The sequence below is a fragment of the Eschrichtius robustus genome, chromosome 18 (assembly GCF_028021215.1).
Source record: "Eschrichtius robustus isolate mEscRob2 chromosome 18, mEscRob2.pri, whole genome shotgun sequence".
Lineage (NCBI taxonomy): Eukaryota > Metazoa > Chordata > Mammalia > Artiodactyla > Eschrichtiidae > Eschrichtius > Eschrichtius robustus.
This window is the reverse complement of record NC_090841.1, coordinates 61830239-61850228: the sequence shown is the minus strand read 5'-3', so window position 1 is coordinate 61850228 and position 19990 is coordinate 61830239. Positions and strand designations below refer to the sequence as shown.

The window sequence follows — 19990 nt, the reverse complement described above, 5'->3', positions numbered from 1 at the left end:
CTTCCTGCCGGTTGGAACCCCAAATTGCTATTGACCAGTCAAACAAAAAGTACCCACCCCATGTCAGAAAGACCTTATTATCTTGTCCAATAGTATATGCTATATGCTATATTTCCCCTTGATTCTTTTTACTAATGGAAGATTTTGTATTGATTTTCTAGTTATTTTACTGGTTATTTCAAAGCTTAAAGACTCATCTCGTTCATACAGATAGGTGGATAGAGCGGGATGGGGGGAGAGTACATGTCTACATGACCACATTGTACCCTTTGGCTGTACAGAAGCCATACAAAACCTTTTTTTACATAGCACACTTACATAGCACACTTAGATTCCTTTTTAAACACGTATATGATAAAAGGGAAGGATTTCCATCTATGCTAGCAACACTTATTAGAAAATATACACAGAATTTAAACATGAGATTCATTTTAAAAGTATTTTTATTAAACACTAATTTTGTCACCGGGTGGACGTGCGTTGTAACAAAATAGCTTCAACCGAGGAGGTCAACGGAAGGCCAGGACCAGCAATCTCGGTTCCAGTAAGCAAAGAATTGCTAAGTACCACTTTAAGCTTAAACGCAGAGTTTAACATAGGTACACTGTCAGAGAGGGAGAGGGAGAGAGAGAGAGAGAGAGAGGGCTGTTGCTGAGAGCGGGCTGTTTCAGCGAAGTGAAAGCAACATTCCTGTACAGGCTTAAGGGCGCTTTTAAGGAGCATTTTGCAAGGAGGCGGGGGTGAGTGACAGGGGATCATTATCTGATTGACAGTCCCGAGCTATGTAACAAGTTTACTGCTGCATGCTCCCATCCTTGAATCACTTAGAAATGCCCAATGGGAGGAGGGGGCGCGCGGGGTAGGGGGCAAAACCACAGGTAGATTTTATTATAATTATGGTATGAGTTTGGGTTAACTATAGGTTATACGCCTGTCTGGTCTGGGCATGTGCAGCCCGGGGAAGTCCCCTCGTGTTGCCGTACGCCTCTTTATCAAGATAAGCTGCCCACCACACGACCATAGTTTCGCCTGTTCTGGGTGCGGTCAAGGAAGAGTCCCCAAATGGCTGGGTGTGAACTCGATTTCTTCTTGTTTTTCTCACCACTGTCACCTCCTTGCTGCTAATGTCTGACTAACTACCTAACAATCTAAGTCTTTTTTATGGATTATCATATTTAGTGTCATGAAAGTCATTTGCAAGGGAAGTTATTATCATTCACAGCAAATTGATCAGTGTCACAGACATTTTTTTGAGTGTCAGAATCAGTATTTGACCTCAGGCAGGAGAAATCCTAACAGGAAGACAAATCCCCAAACTGAGGGTCACCAGACATCTTTAAGGCAGTGATGCGTAGCAGTTTTTAAGAATGTGATTTTGGAGTCTGGGCACATGGCTCGAAATCCCAGGGAAACCACTTACTAACTGCTAGCCTTTGGGCATAACATCTCTATAAATTCACATGCCAACATCTCCTCATCTGCAATTCCAAAATCCAAAGGCTATGACAACTAAAAGATTTTGTAAGTTTTGTGCAGTCCTACTTGGTGGTAAAATTTAATCTAATTACCATGAAGACACTTAGGATCTCTATTAACTCCACTTACTGGGCATATCCAAATATTTTACTATAGGTATTTTAATATTTTTATTATGTTTGATTAGACATACTGCTGTAGATAATTCGAGTTATGGCAAAAATACAGTAGAGGATCACATTGCTTCTCTGAAATATTTGGATACAAAAGCATATCTGGCTCAAGACTTTGGAATAAAAGATCGAATACCTCTTATCCCAGTTGTACAACTGGGGGAAAATAGTGTCTATCGCATAGAATTTTCATGGCAATGAAAATAATGTAGAATAGTTACTGAGCTCAATGTCTGCCTCTTAAAAATCACTCAGTCCATGTTAGCTATTATTTATATGCCCCCAAGGTAAAAGCTACCACTGACTTGTGGAGAAACTGGTGTGAGACATCCTAAGTAACTCGAAATCTCTAGCTGTCCCAGATCATTGCTCTCCTTCTACTTCTTTAGCACATAACTGGCCTGTGTCTATAAAGAAAATCATCTACGGTGGGAAAATTAGGCTGAGTTGAGATAGCATTTTTCTCAGCATCAAGCTCCATGAAACAGGGAGGCAATATCATCAGAATTCTATTGCAAGGAACGTATAAGCCAGTCATTTTATACTTGGGTAACAGGTTTTTGGGGGAGAGCAACAGACAGGATTCTCAAAATAGACAAAGATTCCAGAATCATAAGACCTGTGGTCCATTTTTTTCTTGCGGGGGCGGGGGGCGGGAAAGGGTGCCAAAATATAAATCATAAACCATAAATCCTAAAACGTAAAACTCAAATCACAAGTGTCAGGATAGGAGAATCTATTTGATGGTGGGAAATTGGAACAAATACAAGATAAATCAAAATAAGTAACGCAAAGTTGTTGACTCTGAGATCATAAAAAATCAAGCTCTGAGCACTGAATCTGTGTGATATAGGCAGCCTGTAAGAGGCCCTCTGCTGGTCCCGGCCTCATGGTGTTCATTCCCTCGTGTAATTTCCTTCCCTTGAGTGTGGGCTGGATTTAGTAACTTCCTTCTAAGGAATAGAATATGACAGAAAGCAGTTCTAAGATTAGACTGTAAAAAGACAGTGGCTTTCATCTTGGCTTCTCTCCCTTACTTGCTCCAGAATAAGCCAGCTGCCATGACATGAAGCTGCACTAAGGAGATTCCCACATGGAAGGGAGCTAAGCCCGTGAGAAGCTGAGGGCCTCAGTCCAACAACCTGAGGAACCGAATCCTGCTAACACTTCTCCCATTCAAGCTCTGAGATGAGACTTGACTGAGCTCGACCAGTCAAGCTTGGTCAGATGAGACTGACCAAGAGCTTGACTGCAACCTCAGGAGAGATAATAAACTAGAGGCAAGATCACACAGCTAAGCAACACTTGGATTTCTGGCCCACAGAAGCTAAAGACATACAAATGTTTGCTGTTTTAAGTCACTAAGTTTTGGAATATTTTTTTATACAGCAATAAGAGTAATAAACAATTTAACTACAGAGATAATTCTAAATACCTCCCATTACAGAACAGAATATAATTTTTATAAACGTATATAAAGTTAAAATGGGTGGTGTAGGTGGAGATAATAACAAGAAATAACAATGAGTGAAGTGCATGTAGAAGGAAATATATGTTCTAATATTTTTTGTGGATGTTATACTGGAGTAAAAATCCTATCGAGATTTCATAAGTCATGAAACACAAATACAGGCACATAATCTAAGTCACTAGAGTGCACAAAACAGAACAAAATCATATAATGTATGATAAAGCACAAAGAATTCATAATAAAACATGGATATCATTAAGAATGATAAGAGAAGAGGAAGCAGGAGAAATAGCTAACATATGTTGAGCAATTGTTATATTTCTGTCCCTCTTCTTAGTCCTTTATATCCATCAATCATTTAATCCTTACAACAGTCCTAGAAGATGCATGCCATTACGGTCTTCATCTTATAGATGAGAAAACAATTAAAAATTCACTATATTATAAAACCCATGTGACATAGTTAAATCTGTGCTCAGAAAAAAAAAATACCCTCAAATATTTGTTATTAGTCAAAGGTAAAATTAATATATGTCTTCAAATTAATGTCAAAAATAACAGAAAGAAAAGCATAAGAATGGAAGGAAATAAAATATTCATCACTCCATGCTAAAAAAAAAAAAAAAAGTCAGTATCATGTTTAATTAGAATCCTTCCCAACTTAGGACCTTTGCAATCACTCTTTTCTCTGCCTGGAATCCTCTCCCCAGGAACCTGGGTCTTCATGGTATCTGAGTCACATACTGTCATATGCTCTTTGCCTCTTAATAGCTTACATGTCACCTCCTTATAGAACCTTCTTTGAACACCAAAACTAAAAAGCTTTTCATGCAGTCTTTCTCTCTGTAATTTTCTAGTAACTCAGCTACATTGAAATAGGGTAATCATATCCATCGTATATTGGCTATTATTTCTCGTAAGTTGATGGTTGTCCTAATTTTGTGGTCCATGCATGCTGTCAATTAGTCCTTTTATTTATATCACTTCATTAGTTTTCCCTAATGATGCTATACTCCCTCTCCATCTAACTTCTCAGAAGTCACCACATACAATATTCTTGAAAAGAATCATAATGAATTATTTAGGTCTAGCAATTATAACTCTAAGTAGGATAATAATTCTATCCCCCAAAATAATTTTATTACATTTTAAAATGTAATTGTAAACAAACACAAAATGTACACTAAATGTTGAACTCGGTTAAAGAAGAGTCAGCTTATTCATTATCACTGCTACTGATTATAGTAAGAATTGAATTGATGTGTAAAAATAGACACTTCACCTGTCATTTCCTTGTTGATGATAAAAATCCTCTTGTCAGAAAGTCTGAGCCATAAATACATCAAGTTCAGCACATACTTATTTAAGGAAAAGTTTAGCAGATAATTATTTAAGCAGTAGGAGAATAGGCAGTTCACAAATACAAGCACATTTCAGACAAACGTAGTAAAAAATGAGACTATTTAGATTTTTTTCTGCAAAAATTGTTGTTTGTTAAATATAATTCTTGTGAAAAAAAATCTTTCAGTGGTAAAAGAATTATCCACATGGGAAGTATCATGACTATTTGGGTTATACATGGGAGTATTTTGAGTAAAGTTCAGGGAATGGTGAGAAAATTGCTATATTCCATATTTTGAGTTTCTCTTTTTTTTCTCCTATCCCTCAGATATACTCAGAGTTGGTAAAATGGCAAGGCTCACTTTGTTAAGTAGAGAAGCGCAGACAGATAAGATCTACAGAAGTAACAAAAAAGGAACTGGTAATAACAACTAATAGCAACACTTCTAGAAATTCTGTGGTGCCCCTAGAGGAAAGCTGACCCTTAGACTAGAAAATAAACCATACACATACTGAAGTTACAAAAGAAAAGGCACCAAATAATTCTGGTAAATAAATAAATTTGTACATTTTTTAATATGGTATTTCTTTCAATCCTTGTTTATATAGCTGAAACCCCAAGCCTTCACAGCTACATAAAATACCTATTATTTTTTCTGTTTAACTTTTCAGTTAAAGAAAATCATTTATAGTTAAAACTTTCTGTAACCCAAAGGATTTTCTTAATAAATGAACAAATGAAAGGTTTTATTTTTTAATTTTTAGCAAATAAAAGACTGTCTCATTCTTTATACTTACTGTTAAAATGATTTTACCATCAAAAATTTGAAACAATTTAATTCCCTGTGGCCATTGCCATGTGCCACTGTTGTATTTTTTGATTTATGTTTGTAGAGAAATGAAACTGACCATCCATCCCTTTATTTATTCTTCCCTTCATATATTTCAAGAATAAAATTAAAAGAAAAACATCTCTGGAAAAAAGTAATTACCAAAGAGGAGTTTTTCTGTGAAATTTCTTTCATACAACTGAAAGAAAAATAATCAAAGGAAGTCTGCAAGTATGCTATCATCACTGAAAATTAGAGTGCCCATATTGAACTGCAACTTTGTGCTACAAAACAATTTGAATCCAAACTGATAAAAGAGTAAATGAACTGACACATATCTCTCTGTCATGATAAATTCTGTGAAAGTGCATAAATGATGAAAATTATGAAAGAAAATCAATAATAACCTCCAATGTGAGGAATAGGTATTTAGTGACCAAGGAAACGTTATCAAATTCCCTGCAGGAAGCTCTTTTCCTCCAACCCATGGTAATAAATACCTCAGATGCCAAAAAATGAAACACAGAAGTTTGAAAATCTGTGCTTCACAGGGAAGTCCATTTGGTAAGAAAGTAAAATAAAGTTAAAAAAAAAAAAAAAACAAAAAAGACAAATTTTAAAGAGGATAAAATCAGGATAAATTACTGAAGTCTAAAGTCCAAAACTTTTATTTTGTAGATGGGGTAACAGATCCAGTGAGATTAAATGACTTGGCCAACATTGTGGGTAGCAAATTCAATAAAACCAAATTCCTGCATCCCAGTTCATGCTGTTTCCACTAATTCAGACTGACTTCTCTATTTCAGGGATAATAAAATTAGGTAGAGTCCTGAAAAGATTTCTTTAGGGAATATCCATGAATATGCTTTGTAGTTTCTCAAACACAGTGTTAGATTATTTCTGAGCAAGTCATATGTAAAAGAGAGTTTACATGTAAAGAAGCAAAAATTGACCTTAGAATAGTTATAAAATGGAATATATGTTTTGCTCTACTATGGGAAATGTTCTATGTATTTTTAAATAAATAAAAAGAGAAGTCAGTTATGATTCCAATAATGCTTAAGAGAAAAATTTCACAACACATTGAGCTTTCATATTAAGAAGGAAAGATGTAGAAAGAAAACATAGGAATAATGAAGGATAAAGCACATAAAATATTATAAATATAAAGGATTTCACGTGCAAGAGTTAAATGATATATTAAAAATAATTATGTTGAAATCAACCCCTCTAAAATTCCAAGTAGAAACCATACATTTGAAGCTAAGTGTGCACTTGTGAAATGTATAATATAAGCATAATATAATCCAAAAAACAGGGTATCCAATCATGCTATGAAATAAATATATGATATTTTAATTTTTACAAATTGTATTGGATATAGACCAGGAAGAATTTCATTTATTTTTTTCTACTTAAAATATTCTCTTCATTCAGTCATTCCACACCAATTTATTGATTGTTGCATGCAATACTGGATGTTCTTGGGCGTCAGAAGTGAACCAATCAAGATAAAACAAGCAACCATACAAAAAACTGCTTTCAAGGATCTCAAGATCTAATATAGGAAGAAGACAATTATCAAGATACTTAAGCTAAAAATATAGTATGGTAGGTCAAGATGAATATTGAGGAGAAACTTCAACAGGGAATAAGGAGAGAGATTCTCAGTGGAGGGTGTGAATTTAAGCAGGAGATCTAAAAGAACTCACTGGAAGAGTGACACTCCAGGAAAGGGGGTAACGAAGTCCATGAATCACTAGGACAAAATATTGGACAAAGGAAAGAAAGAGTACAATGTAAGAAGATGTTAGAGAATTTGTTTTATTCAAGGAACAGCCAAGAGACTAGTATATCTGAAGAGGTTAACAAGCAGGAAAAATGTATGAGAGGAAAAAAGATCCTTAGGTCCTAGATCATCACCAGGACTTTGATTTTAACTCTGAGTAAGCCATTGCAAGATTTTGTGTAGAGCAGCGGCTGTCAAAATTTAGGTGCATCAGAAGCATTGGAGGGATTGCAAATATGCAGATTGATGAGTTCTGCCTCCAGAAATTCTGATTCAGTAGGTCTGGGTTGTAACCCCAGAATTTCTTGCTGGACTAAGGACCACATTTTGAAAATTACTGGGGTAGAGGACTGACATGAAATGTTTTAATTCAAGTAATCTGATTTATTTTTGGAGATGGACTGAAATGGGACAAGGGTATAAGCAGTGGAGGCAGGTTTTTCTCTCTGGAGGTTGTGGTTGAATTCATTTTCAGTTTCACATGGCATAGTTTGCATTATATTGTGTGTGTGTGTGTGTGTTTATGATGATCTTCAAAAGACCACAGTGACCATTTACGGGGGAATGCCAATCATTGCAGGAGCCAAGTGTGCACCTTTGACGCAGGACCCGAGCACACAGGTTTGTGCTGAGGTCCTTGTCCCGTGCCCCAGGCTGCAGTCTTGGGCCTGAGCATCTGAGCCATCTACTCCAAGTCATCAGTTTGTCACTGGTTAAGGTGACATTCTTTAGATGTCTAAATTGTAAAGGAATGATTGCTTGCTTGCTTGCTTGGGTCTGTGGCTACTTTCTGGAAGAGAAGGTCATTGAACTTAATGTTAGATGGGCGATATGTGATTGATCTTCAAGTTGGGGATCCTTCTTGGCAGCTACCTCCAGAGCTAAGAGGAAGGAAATTAAACAAAACTTCACTGCCTGCCATCAGCATACCAGGCCAGTGAAACCTAAAGCTAGTTTCTGAGGTCTGGGGAATGTCCACTTCTCACTGGGTCTTGAGTTCTAGAGAGGCAGTCCCTGATGAAAGGGGCATTTCTTTATGCACTACTTTTGTTCAAAGCTCAGTGGAATTTGTGACAGCCCTGGCAGACCTCCAAGAGGAGTTTAGCTGCCTCATCTCTCTGAACTACTTGAAGACCCATGGCTATCCACTGTGGTCACAACTCAGTCACTCCTGCACAAAAATGTCCTAGAAGGATCTAGATTATACCTTTCCATGAAATTCCAAGAATTTCAGGAGCAAATCCCAGCTTAGTAATTTGACTGAAATCATTAAGGTACTCTCCAGATCTGAGGAAAAAAGAAGAGGCAGGAAAAGAATGCTACGTTTGAGAAGTAGAACAAGCTTTTGGCTTTTTTTCTGTGAGAAGGACTCAGAGACTTTATGTACACAGTGCAATTTCTCTGATAAGTACCAGAAGCACTACATATATCCCATTAAGAATGCTAACTCCCATCATGGAAAAATTCTAGAATGTAGCATTGAGCCCTTGAAGAATAATGTAGAAGGAGTTGAAAAGTGATTAACTTTGCAAGCTAACAAATCAGTGGCACTGAGAAAAAGATAAAATGTAAGATAGAAGAAATAATTTGTTAATTTGAAAAAGTTACAGTTTGTACTGAACAAGGAAGAGGCTATTCTTAGGCAAATACAAAATGAAGAGATGGATATTATAACAAAACTAAATGAAAACCTTATAAAAATTTTCAATCATGTCTGCACATTAAAACATCTACAGAGCAAGGTAGAGGGTGAGTGTGTGCAGTCTGAACTGCAATTGCTGACAAATAAGTATTCACCACAGAAATAAAAGCCTAAAATACCTCCAACACTTTTCATCTTGATTAAAGAAATATGGATTCAGTCTTCTTCCACAGTATACCGGCTTGGACAAAATTATCAAGCCATTTCCAGTGGATGTGATTCTAGATCTTCAAACAGCATATCCTCAGTTTATTATCTTCGAGGATAGAAAATTATGCAATATGGAAAGACCAAACAAAATCATTGTTATAACCCAAGGGGTTTTTCTTCTGCTCTCTTGTCCTGAATTTTAATAGATTTAATCATGGCAGACATTACTTGGAGGTAGTAGTAGAACACAAGCCTAAACGGGTGTAATTAGCCATTAGTTCTAGGTGGATTCTGGGCAGTTGGGAGAGTTGAGAGTAGACATGTTGCATTGGATCCTAACAGAATCTAGCTTCTGCCAATAGTAAAACCTGGTAAGACTTGCATTTTTCTGGACTATGAGGTGGTTGAAGTTTCCTTTTATAATAAGAATGACAGGTCTCCTCTCTATATTTGAATGGTTATTTTACAGAAGCCCTTTGGCCATATTTCTATACTGGAACAGATTCTGAAACTTTAAGAATCTCTTAGTAACAGATTATGAAAGATAAAGTACCTGGGAAACAACTATTTCATTTTCTTTCAGTTTCTGCATATAACTTAGCCAGTAAATTTAATCTCAGGAATTTGGATTCTTTTAAGTTTTATGATGAGAAAACCAGAATATATTTTTCTTCTTTATTTTCAACAATATAAAAACATGGTAGTAATACCAATTTCATAGATATTATGTATACAGTTGTCAAGTGCTTTGAAATTCTAATATAAAATATTTGAGAATTATATTACTTAATACACCTGTGATGATTAATTTCACATGTCAGCTTGGCTAGGCTATGATATGCAAATATTTGGTTAAACCCCAGTCTAAGTGTCACTACAAAGGTATTTTGTAGATGAGTTTAACATTTAAATCAATAGACTCTGAGTAAAGCACATTATCCTTCATAATATGGGTGGGCCTCATCTAATCAGTTGAAGGCCTTGCAAGAAAAAAGACTGAGATTCCCCAAGAAAGACACAGTTCAGCCAGCATTCTGCTTTCAGACTGGAACTGTAGCATCAACCCTTCTCTGGGTCTCCAGCCTGTCAGCCTACCCTGCAGATTTTGGACTTGCCAGCCTTTATAATCATGATCCAGTTCCTTAAATAAATCTCTCTCTATATATAAATGCACATTCTATTGATCCTGTTCCTCTGGAGAACCCTGACTAATACAACATCCATCTATCTATATCTAACTATCTATCTATCTACCTATCTATCTAATTTAAAAAAACTGTAGTGGGCCACTGTAGTATTACTTGCTCCGAACCTCTTTCCTAGAAATTTCACCTTCAGGAAGGATTGAAGACAGAGAAACACCACTCCCCAACGTACTGCATTGAAATTCTTATGGCATAATAGAACAAGTAAGTGACTGTTAAATGAGGAGCCTCTTAGGAAAAAAAAAAAAAAAAAAAAAAGACTCAGATAACCATGAATTTTGGTGAATCAATGCCATACAGCATTTTTAAACCTAAAATTAGAATGCTTGCTAAAAAAACTCTGGAACCCTATGCTTTGGAATGTAGGTACCCCTGGGCATTCTCAGAAGTGATGATAATAGTCTAATCCTTCTCTAAACTCCTTCCAATGATTCCAATGAGGGTTACATTCCACCCTGACCGCCCTATGTTTATTTTTCCACTAACTAACTTTAAACAGCATTGGATTGGAAAACATATTGAAGGTTGTGGCAATATTTCAAAGAAGAATATTAGTCATACCATATAAAAGCATCTTTTAAAAAATTTTAAGTTCATGCCCTTTGGAGCAATATTTCATGGATAGATAAAATGATGAAAATAAAATCCAGATTTCTTGCTAAATATAAGTAACTTAAAGCACATACCCCAGCTTTGGCTAATGGTTTTAGCAATTTGGGGGATTGCTAAAGGAAGCAATGATTAAGGAAGAGTTATGAAATGTAATTTTAATAAGTTAAGCCCATAATATGAAATAAGAAGTCAACTGATGTTTACTTAAGAGAGTCATGATTCCAACAAAACACCAAGTGTGGTGAACGAGAGATTGTTAATGTTATTCTTTATGGAAAATGTTAGGTACAGGGATCTGCAGAAATCAGTCAACTACGGCAAAATAAGATAAAACTGAATATTCTTCCCCAATATCTTACTCATTTTATAAAAGGGGGGAATCAATAAATTGTCTGTTGTTTGTTGCTTCTTATTTTCTAGTATAAAGGCCATTGCAAAAATGCTATTTATCTCCCAATATAGTAAATATGAAAGTTGTAAGCAATCTATCTTTAAATGCCTATTGCATACGTGGTACTTGGGGTATAAAATATAATCATTAAGACAAGAGTTTGCAGAACCATTAAAACAAAAACCAAAACAAGTGTGTATAAACTCACACAACAGTGGCCATATCTCAGCCCTCTGGTTGTAATACTTGAACATTCCCTTAGATTGTCTTGCATTTTGTGTTGTATGATCTGAATGGGATAGGTAGAGGTATGTCTAAAAATGATCTGTGGCTACCAGAGTGTGTGTACACGTTAGTTGCTGTGTTGGTTACCTGGTGACAGGTTTGCAAGCAAACAATGGCATTATCTGCCCAGCACAACTCTTTCAGGCTTTGCTCTTCCTCCTTCCTTCTATTCCTCTTAGTATACTTTCAATATTTTCCCGACATCTGCCATTGCTGGCAAGTTGTCCTAAGATGAAAGAGTTCTCAACAAGAATTTTGAAGCAAGAATACAGAGAGAATTTGGTGTCTTGGCTTGTCAGATACAAAGCTTTGAGGAGGTCTTATTCTTTATTTACTGATGTATGAACTAGAAAAATGGAGAGTTCCAGAACCCAGTCAGAAGAAAAATATATAAAAATAATTCAGTGAAAATGAAGAGAGGCAGAAGCAGGCACACAGAGAGACACACAGACAGCAGTCAAGTTCCGATGTACATTTATTACTGATGCTCAACATTTTTATGAGTTTCATGATGTTTCCTAGCATCTTTTATTTTTATTCCCTTATTTTTCTTATGTTTTATACCAAATTTAATTTCTGTCCTTGCAAATGGATGACACTGTAGGCAATATTTCCCAAATTCAGTTAGTGAGTCATAAATGGGAAACTTTCAACAACATTTTCACCCACATGAGGAAATGCTAAGGAACTTTTAATAATATGTTCACCTATCACTTATGATGTTGGGAAAAGTTTTGTCCATCTAATTATTTTTTCAGTGCTAGGTGCAGAGTTTTATTTGATGTTGAAATTCTAACTTTCATTTATCTGGATTTATGTATTGAGCTAGATTAGCACACCATGTGCTATGCTCATTAGTCACTTTTTATGACTCTTGTTTCTTTTGCATTGGTCCTGAATTTTTTTCAAGAAGGTCGGGTACGTTATTTGTTTTCTCTGCCATCTTTAAGTTAACCAGGGTAAGGTTTTGCCTTGCTTCCTTCCCTATCCTCCTCCAACACAGGCACAGACACATCCTCTACTTTCTTGATCTGTCTTTGGGCAAATCAGTGTCTGGTGTGTTTAGAAAATTTGAATACATTTTGCAGTGAGGCTAGTAGAGTACTGAGCTAATGCAGTATGGTATTTTGATCACTATCGGTATTCTTGTTTTTATACTTTATTAGTTTTGAACAGAGAGGGGAAAAATGATGTTTAACCACCACCGCTGATATCCAATATTGTCGGAGGAATATCCAACTGAGTTTGAATATATTTTTATATTCATTGTATTTGTAGTAAGAGTATGAAATCATTCATGTATATGATGAATACAGAATTAGAATATGGGTGATGGGGGAGGAGGATGAGATCAGCTACCTCAATTTTAAATAACGTATATTTTCATTAATCTGTAGAATGTATAAAATATATATTCTATATTGTTCTTTTCACTTTTGAAGTGTCTGAATTAATGTTATAAAATATTTGAAATTAATTTTACAAAACAGTATATGCAGCATGATCTCATGCTTACTACTATTCACAAAATTAAAAATAACAGAAAATGTAATTTCCTATGCACAGAAACATGTTCCCCACATTTTAATATATTGTATATATTTCAGTTGTACTCTTAAGTATACCTTCTATTTTTAGACAAATGGATATTAATTAGAAAGTAAAAACTAAATCAAAGATTATAATAATAAGTGTTGATGATTATGAATGAAACAGGCGCTAGCATACACAAATAGGTTTTTGTGTGTGTAATAGTTATAATACTTATTGTGTATATGTATCATTAAAATAAGATATTAACTCTGTTATTTGATTTCTATATAATGTCTGTTATTTCTATACAATGTCTGTTATATAAAATATACTAAATATATTTAAATATATAAATATATATTAAAATAAATATTATAGACTATTAAAATAGACTATAACAGTTATTTTGTGTATGTAAGTTATCAAAATTTTTAAGGGAAATTTGAAGATATTTTTAATAGTTAAATCTAATAAATCCCTTTATGAAAATTTAAAATAAATATAGTCAGAGATGTTGGAAGATATTTCAGTAGATATTTATTTAAGTATTTTTAAAAGCAAATTATAACGAATAAACATTTTTAAATGATTTATAATAGTACATTTTAAATGCATATATTTTAGAAAAAATTCAGTGAGGCAGAGATAAAGAGATAAAACAACACAGAAGGCTAGAATATTAATATACTAAAACATAAATTTATATTAAATAAATATTGTGGTTAAATGTGTGAATACTTCATCCTAGTGCTTGGCTTGGCTTCACCAAGCCAAATATCTTTTATATTTAACAGCGTGTGTCCTCGAGTAAATTACTAAATTCTCTGACACAGCTTCTTTTAACATAACATGAATATAATGGTACCTATCAAGTAGAGTTCTTATGAAAATTGATAGAGAAAATACAATTAAAGGACACAGCAGAAAAGTTCAATACGTAATTATAATAGACATATTTTTCTACATCATTATGCATCATTTTTATAATTAGAAAAAAATCTAAGTTGAGGTCATTCATCTACTATCAAGCTTCTTTAATGTCAATTTTTCAACTTAGGATTTGGAAATTATAATTGTCTTGCCTTCCTGGCAACTTGCTGTTGTTATTTACTGAATGCCTGTCATGTGATTGGCCAAATAGCTCCACTCTGTGCTTTCATATTCAATTGTAACTTTATATTGAAAAGCTCTATATAAGTATAAATCCTTGCTACTGCTCTTGCTAAGTGAGAAAGGCCATAAATAGACAGCTGAGGTATTTTGATGGCCTGTTTACGTACTCTGTTTCTTTCCGCAAGGAGAAAAACAATGGGCTCAGACATGGAAGCTACCGGGCTTATGCAAATTAGATGATTTTCGGAGCATTAGAAACACGGGTAACTGTCCATGAAGTATAAAAATACTTATTTCGATAACATTTTTTGTTTGTTTCTAGAAAAATTAAAAACGTGTTTTGAATTTTTTGCCTTCAAATCTTTTAAAATGAATATCTCCTGTGTCTTGTAATTCCCTGTCCGCTCATGGGCTCCAAAATGTATTGAAATGAAAAGTTCTGTGTGGAGTTAGTGGAGAGAGAAACAATAAGGCAACTTTAGTGAAATCGTCACAGACCTGCCTAAAGATATGGTCTGTGCAGATAATGTTTTCAACTCTCTTTCTCACCATTCCTTGTATCCCCTAATGTTTATGTCCCAGCTGCCTCCTTGCCCATTGTGGGAAAGCACTGGTTGGAAGAGAGGTAGCACTAAAGAAAAACACTGATACATAAACCATGTGTTCATCATGTGTTCATCTTTAGTTCATTAAAATCTACATTAACTACTGAGAAAAAATAATTTGTTGTTCTAAAAGGCGGCTTTCAGATAATGGGACTCTATTCTACAACATGGCAATGATGCAGGAACTCTGTGTTCAGTTTACTTGGTACCACCCAGGACGATGAGATAAAAATCGTACTTAATGAAAAAATTGGTCTGTACATGCCACAGATTTAAAAAAAAAACCAAAACAGGTAAGTTTAAGGCTAGACGATCCATACACTTAATTTACAAGTTTGAAAGACGTATACTAAGAAACCAAAGACATGAAAAAAAAGGAAGGAAAGAAGAGAGGGTGCAAGGGAGGAAAGAAAATAGTAATGTAACAGAGACAAGTACTTAAACTGATTTGTGAATTATTTTATTCAGTGAGCGTATGACGTGGAATAAAAATGAGATGGGAGATGTTAACATGGCTTTGCCTTAGTTCAACTCATTCCCCTGTGTCTCTTATAGTGTGATATTCTTACTTTCCTGAATGTGATTCCAGTATTTAAAGAAACAGTGAAAATATTTTTTTGTATGTCCCCCAAACACAAGTTACTCTATAGTGGGCTCAGCCAAGAAACTGTGATCTGTTCTGTTGCTGGCAGAAAAACCAGGTGGGACAGACTTGTTGGTAGATGGCCCTGAATGTATTTTATGGCTTATTTAAAGGAGTGCCAATGAGTAATTCTCCTTATAAGAAATGCTTGCCTTACCAGAAGACATTAGGACCTAATTACCATGTGCAAAACATGCAGTCCCTCATCTGGTAGCATACAGCTTCTGAAATCTCATATGTTTACGAAGTTTGGGCTACAGTTATTTGTTAGTTTCAACATCTGCAACTGGTACATTGAACTGGTACAAATAGATCAAAATTTTTTAAGAATATTTTTTAAACAAAATACCGAATACAAATAAGTGCTATATTAAAAAATGCTTCTTAAAGGGATATCAAACAAGTGTTATTAGGCACTCAATGCATCAGAATGTTCCACAGAAAAAGAGTTTTTGATATCTTCAATGAAAAATGTTCAAAATAGGATATAAAAATTATTTTAAGTTTAATTTAGGCATGATACAGGATTCCGACTGATTGATTATTCTACTTTTCAGTATAAAAACACAATGCAAAAATTCTTTATCCTGCCAGTGCCTTTTCCAGAGAGTAGGTTGGCATTTATCGTATAGCTAGAAAGATAGACAGATAGATAGTACATGTCTATATATACTATATATATAATGTATATATCTCATATATGTAATGTATATCTACATTTTTATATCTCTATATCTATTTACTGACCTCTCGACCTCTCTCTCTCTTATCTCCTTGGGAGAGGTATTATCACAGTGTCTGAAAACTTAGTGGAAGTTTTGACTATACTCTGAAACAATCGTTATCTCAGGAGACCATAAAATATAAACATTGATTTATAGATTTAAAGGATAATAATGAAAAATTTTGCTATATGAAGTTCGAAATTTTCTATTCAGACAAGTTGAGTTAGAATTATTTATCCCTCCACGGAGCAATCCTTTTTCTCAAAGAGAAAAAATATGCAAATAAATGAAGAGAGTATTTAATTTCTTCTGAGTAGCAAAATCTGCCATTAATGAATGGATGAAGCCTGAAATGAAGCTATCTTATACTGAATTTAGCATTTTATTTTTCCAAACATGTGAGTTTTTTAAACTCCAATTACATAGTTACCAAATGGACTTACATTTGCATTCAGAAGTTATTTTCTTTGTTTTCATTTTTCTTTATGAGAAAATTTAGTTGTATTATTTTTTCCTTCTTAATCTTGCTTTTGAGTCACATTTTTTTTAAAAAAAAGGTATAGTCCTTAGTTTGTGAGAGTATGGTTTCAGGGTCTTAGGAAAATTCCTTAACTTTAATCTAAGTGTAGACTCTAAATCATCCAATGTCTTTTTCACTCTCCCATGGTTCAAACAGACAAAAAAGAACAGTCCAAGAAAAGAAAGGCATAGGTTAATTTGACATTAACCTCATATATATATTAAAGCATATAAGTCTGTATTAGAAAGACTACAAATATGCTTTAATATATATATATATAAATAAATAAATGATCACCTTCAGTGATCATATGTTTTTAAAAATGTAATTTCCTTACATAAATTATATTTTAGACCACAAGAATGAATTTAGTAACTATTTCTCTCTTTTCCCTTTATTGGTGCTACTATAATTTCTTCCTAAGCCATAATTTCTTTTTTCAATATATAGAATCTGATAATTCTTATTCACTCCAAATATTCAGTTACCATTCGTAACCAATAACCTGTAAGCTTCACCCTAGTTCGCTTTGCTGTGATTTAGAGTGGTATATCTAAGTTCATATTGGAAATATTCCTTTCATTTACCCACAGTCACCTCAAACTAGCTATGCACCAAACTTGACTAATTTCTCCAACCTCTGTACTGTTGGAGAGAGTGAGGGGGAAAGGGAGAAAAAGGAAGAAGGTAGGAAGATCCATGATTAATACAAAAAACGTAAGAATAGTAGCAGACAAGCTCACTAGGGCACATGTACACTATCAATTTATGTTTAAATAGCATATAAAAGCAACTAAATGAGTCAATATGTAAACAATTTAAATAATTATGAATTCTGAATAGTCCCTTTGAGTCAATATTGCGTTTTAATAAAATAAGACAAACGGTTCTGCATAATTCTATGTAGATGATCCTTAACAAGATATTCTACAAAGTTATTAATGCAAGAAATATGCTTCCTGTTTGCATTTTGAGTAATTCACTTTGTCTCACATGCTTTTCTGAATAGAGACTTTGTCAACAATGAAAGTTTTACATAACTCAAAAGACAAAATGCACACATAAATGTGATTAAATCACTCAGATTATATTGAAAAAGAAGTCCTTGAACTAAGAATGTCATGAAAGATGGCATGTCTATCAGAGTAATATTTAATATCTTTCTTAATAAAGAGTTCTAGCACTGTATCATTTAACTTAATACATTTCCATTTCTTTTCATTTTAGTTACCTAAAACCTTCCCACATACTAACCAGGTGTCAAATTTTTAAATAATTGAAATATTTAATTTACTAAATAAGCTAGAGAAGGTGGCTTTTCACATCAAAAAATCACATTTGTAGACACATACACAAAGTGTAAGATTATCTTAACTTTAAATTAAATCATACTCATTTTTTAAAATTTTATCGTGTAGATTTATGTATCTGCTTGTGCAAGTAGCTAGATATGTATATATCTATGTAGATGTAGCTGCAGATGTAGATGTGCTAAAGGTTTAGGAGAAGCTAATAAGAGCAGGATGTGTGGATCAAGGGGATTTGGATTTCATTCTTGGCTCTACTGCTAAATCAGTGGGGATAAATAAAAAACGACATGCATAGTATTTAGTTTGACAATTAAACATTTAATAATTGATAGTTTTCATCACCATAATCATTACAGTTGTTAGTAATCATTTCATATTGTGATTAAAATCTCGGTTTAAGAAAAAAATTCAATCAATTCAATCAATTTCATAGCTTTTATGGTTACTTAATTTAGCAGGTACTTTGATGTATATCATCTCATTTTATACTCATTCGTTATATCAAAAAAGTTTAAATGATTTACCCAGTACACAAAGTTAAGATGACAGCTGACCCTGGATGATAATCATGCCTTTGTATCTTAACTCAGTTTCCTTTTACAACACAATATGTCTTTCTAGTTTGTCAGGAAAAAAAAAAAATGGGTGAGAGAGACATGAAATGGGTTCCAGGCTTGGTTCTAAAATTAACTACTTTTTAAATTATGATATTTTACGGAAAAAAGTTTCAATTTCATCATGATTCAATAGGGATAAATAATACTCTTCTTTAGAATATGTCTAGATTATAAAATGATGTGAAAGTGGTAATTTAAACTCTAATAGCTTGTTAGTGCTTAACTTAAATTCATTATTTATACATATTGTTTGAAGGTACACTTCTCCAGGTGTCATTACACTTAGAAGCTGAGTTATATGTTAAAAAACATACCAGTCGTAGCAGTTAGCTTAGGAGAGGTGGGATGAGTTGTAACATCAGTTGAAAAATAATACCCCCTTCCTACTTCATGCTGTCTATTCAAAGGTTGGCAATAATTGCTCAAATGCATGAGAAAACTTGTCAATTTGTCTCTTCTCATATTAATTAGAACAATATGCACATGCTTATAATTTCTTTATTTCTGGACTACAGGTGAATATAATGTACTTGAATAACTTAATTTGGACACTGAATAGTCAGTTCCTGTCAAGTGTGATCTATCTTCCTCCCCTGAAATTAATTATATCAAGTTTCAATAGTAGTTCTGTGGACTAGTCTCATCTTTGGTGAGAATTAATTATAAATTCACAGAAAAATTAGAGCAGTTAATTTGTTAATTTACTTATTCTGCCTTATACTATACATATCTTTCAGTGTTTTTTTCAGAATTAACTTAATAGCAGGCCATCATGTTTAGGCAGGTTAATGAATAGGGCCAATTCTATCTATGATACAGTGCCCCAACACTCAGACCAATGCTTGGCACCCAGGAGTCCTGCACATAAACTTTGAACCCCTCTATCCTCCTACCATAACTGGTGGCCCTAGTCTTTTTCCAAAGGGCCCTTTGTCTAAGGCATGCTAATACTCTCGTATTTGTATTGTAATGGTAGGATTTATCTAGCTAGAAAAGCACCCAGCTTAATAAAGTTAATAACTGCACTATGAAATAGATATGAAGAACTAAAATTGGCTGAAGGGGAACCTATTTCAGGGAAGTAAGCTGTCTTCTGAAGTTTCTTAAATCACATAAGCTACCAATATTATTTTTTATGTGGGCCCACTGATTGAGGCTAATAACCTCCAATCATTTTTTGCCTAGTATTCATTTGCAAAATTTCTTCATATGTCTTTTTTTTTTTTTTTTTAAACATCTTTATTGAAGTATAATTGCCTTACAATAGTGTGTTAGCTTCTGCTTTATAACAAAATGAATCAGTTATACATATACAATATGTTCCCATTTCTCTTCCCTCTTGCATCTCCCTCCCTCCGACCCTCCCCATCCCACCCCTCTAGGTGGTCACAAAGCACCGAGCTGATCTCCCTGTGCATATGTCTTAAAATTGATACATATGCTAGAAACTCTGTGAAGTTTAAGGACTGTGTATAAATATGTGAGAACAGAAAAATAAA

At 34.1% G+C, this 19990-nt stretch overlaps 1 pseudogene; it reads left to right on the top strand.

Annotated features, from left to right (window-relative positions):
* Window positions 1-7644: 7644 nt before the first annotated feature.
* Window positions 7645-17271, top strand: LOC137751877 (tripartite motif-containing protein 60-like; annotated as a pseudogene).
* Window positions 17272-19990: the final 2719 nt, after the last annotated feature.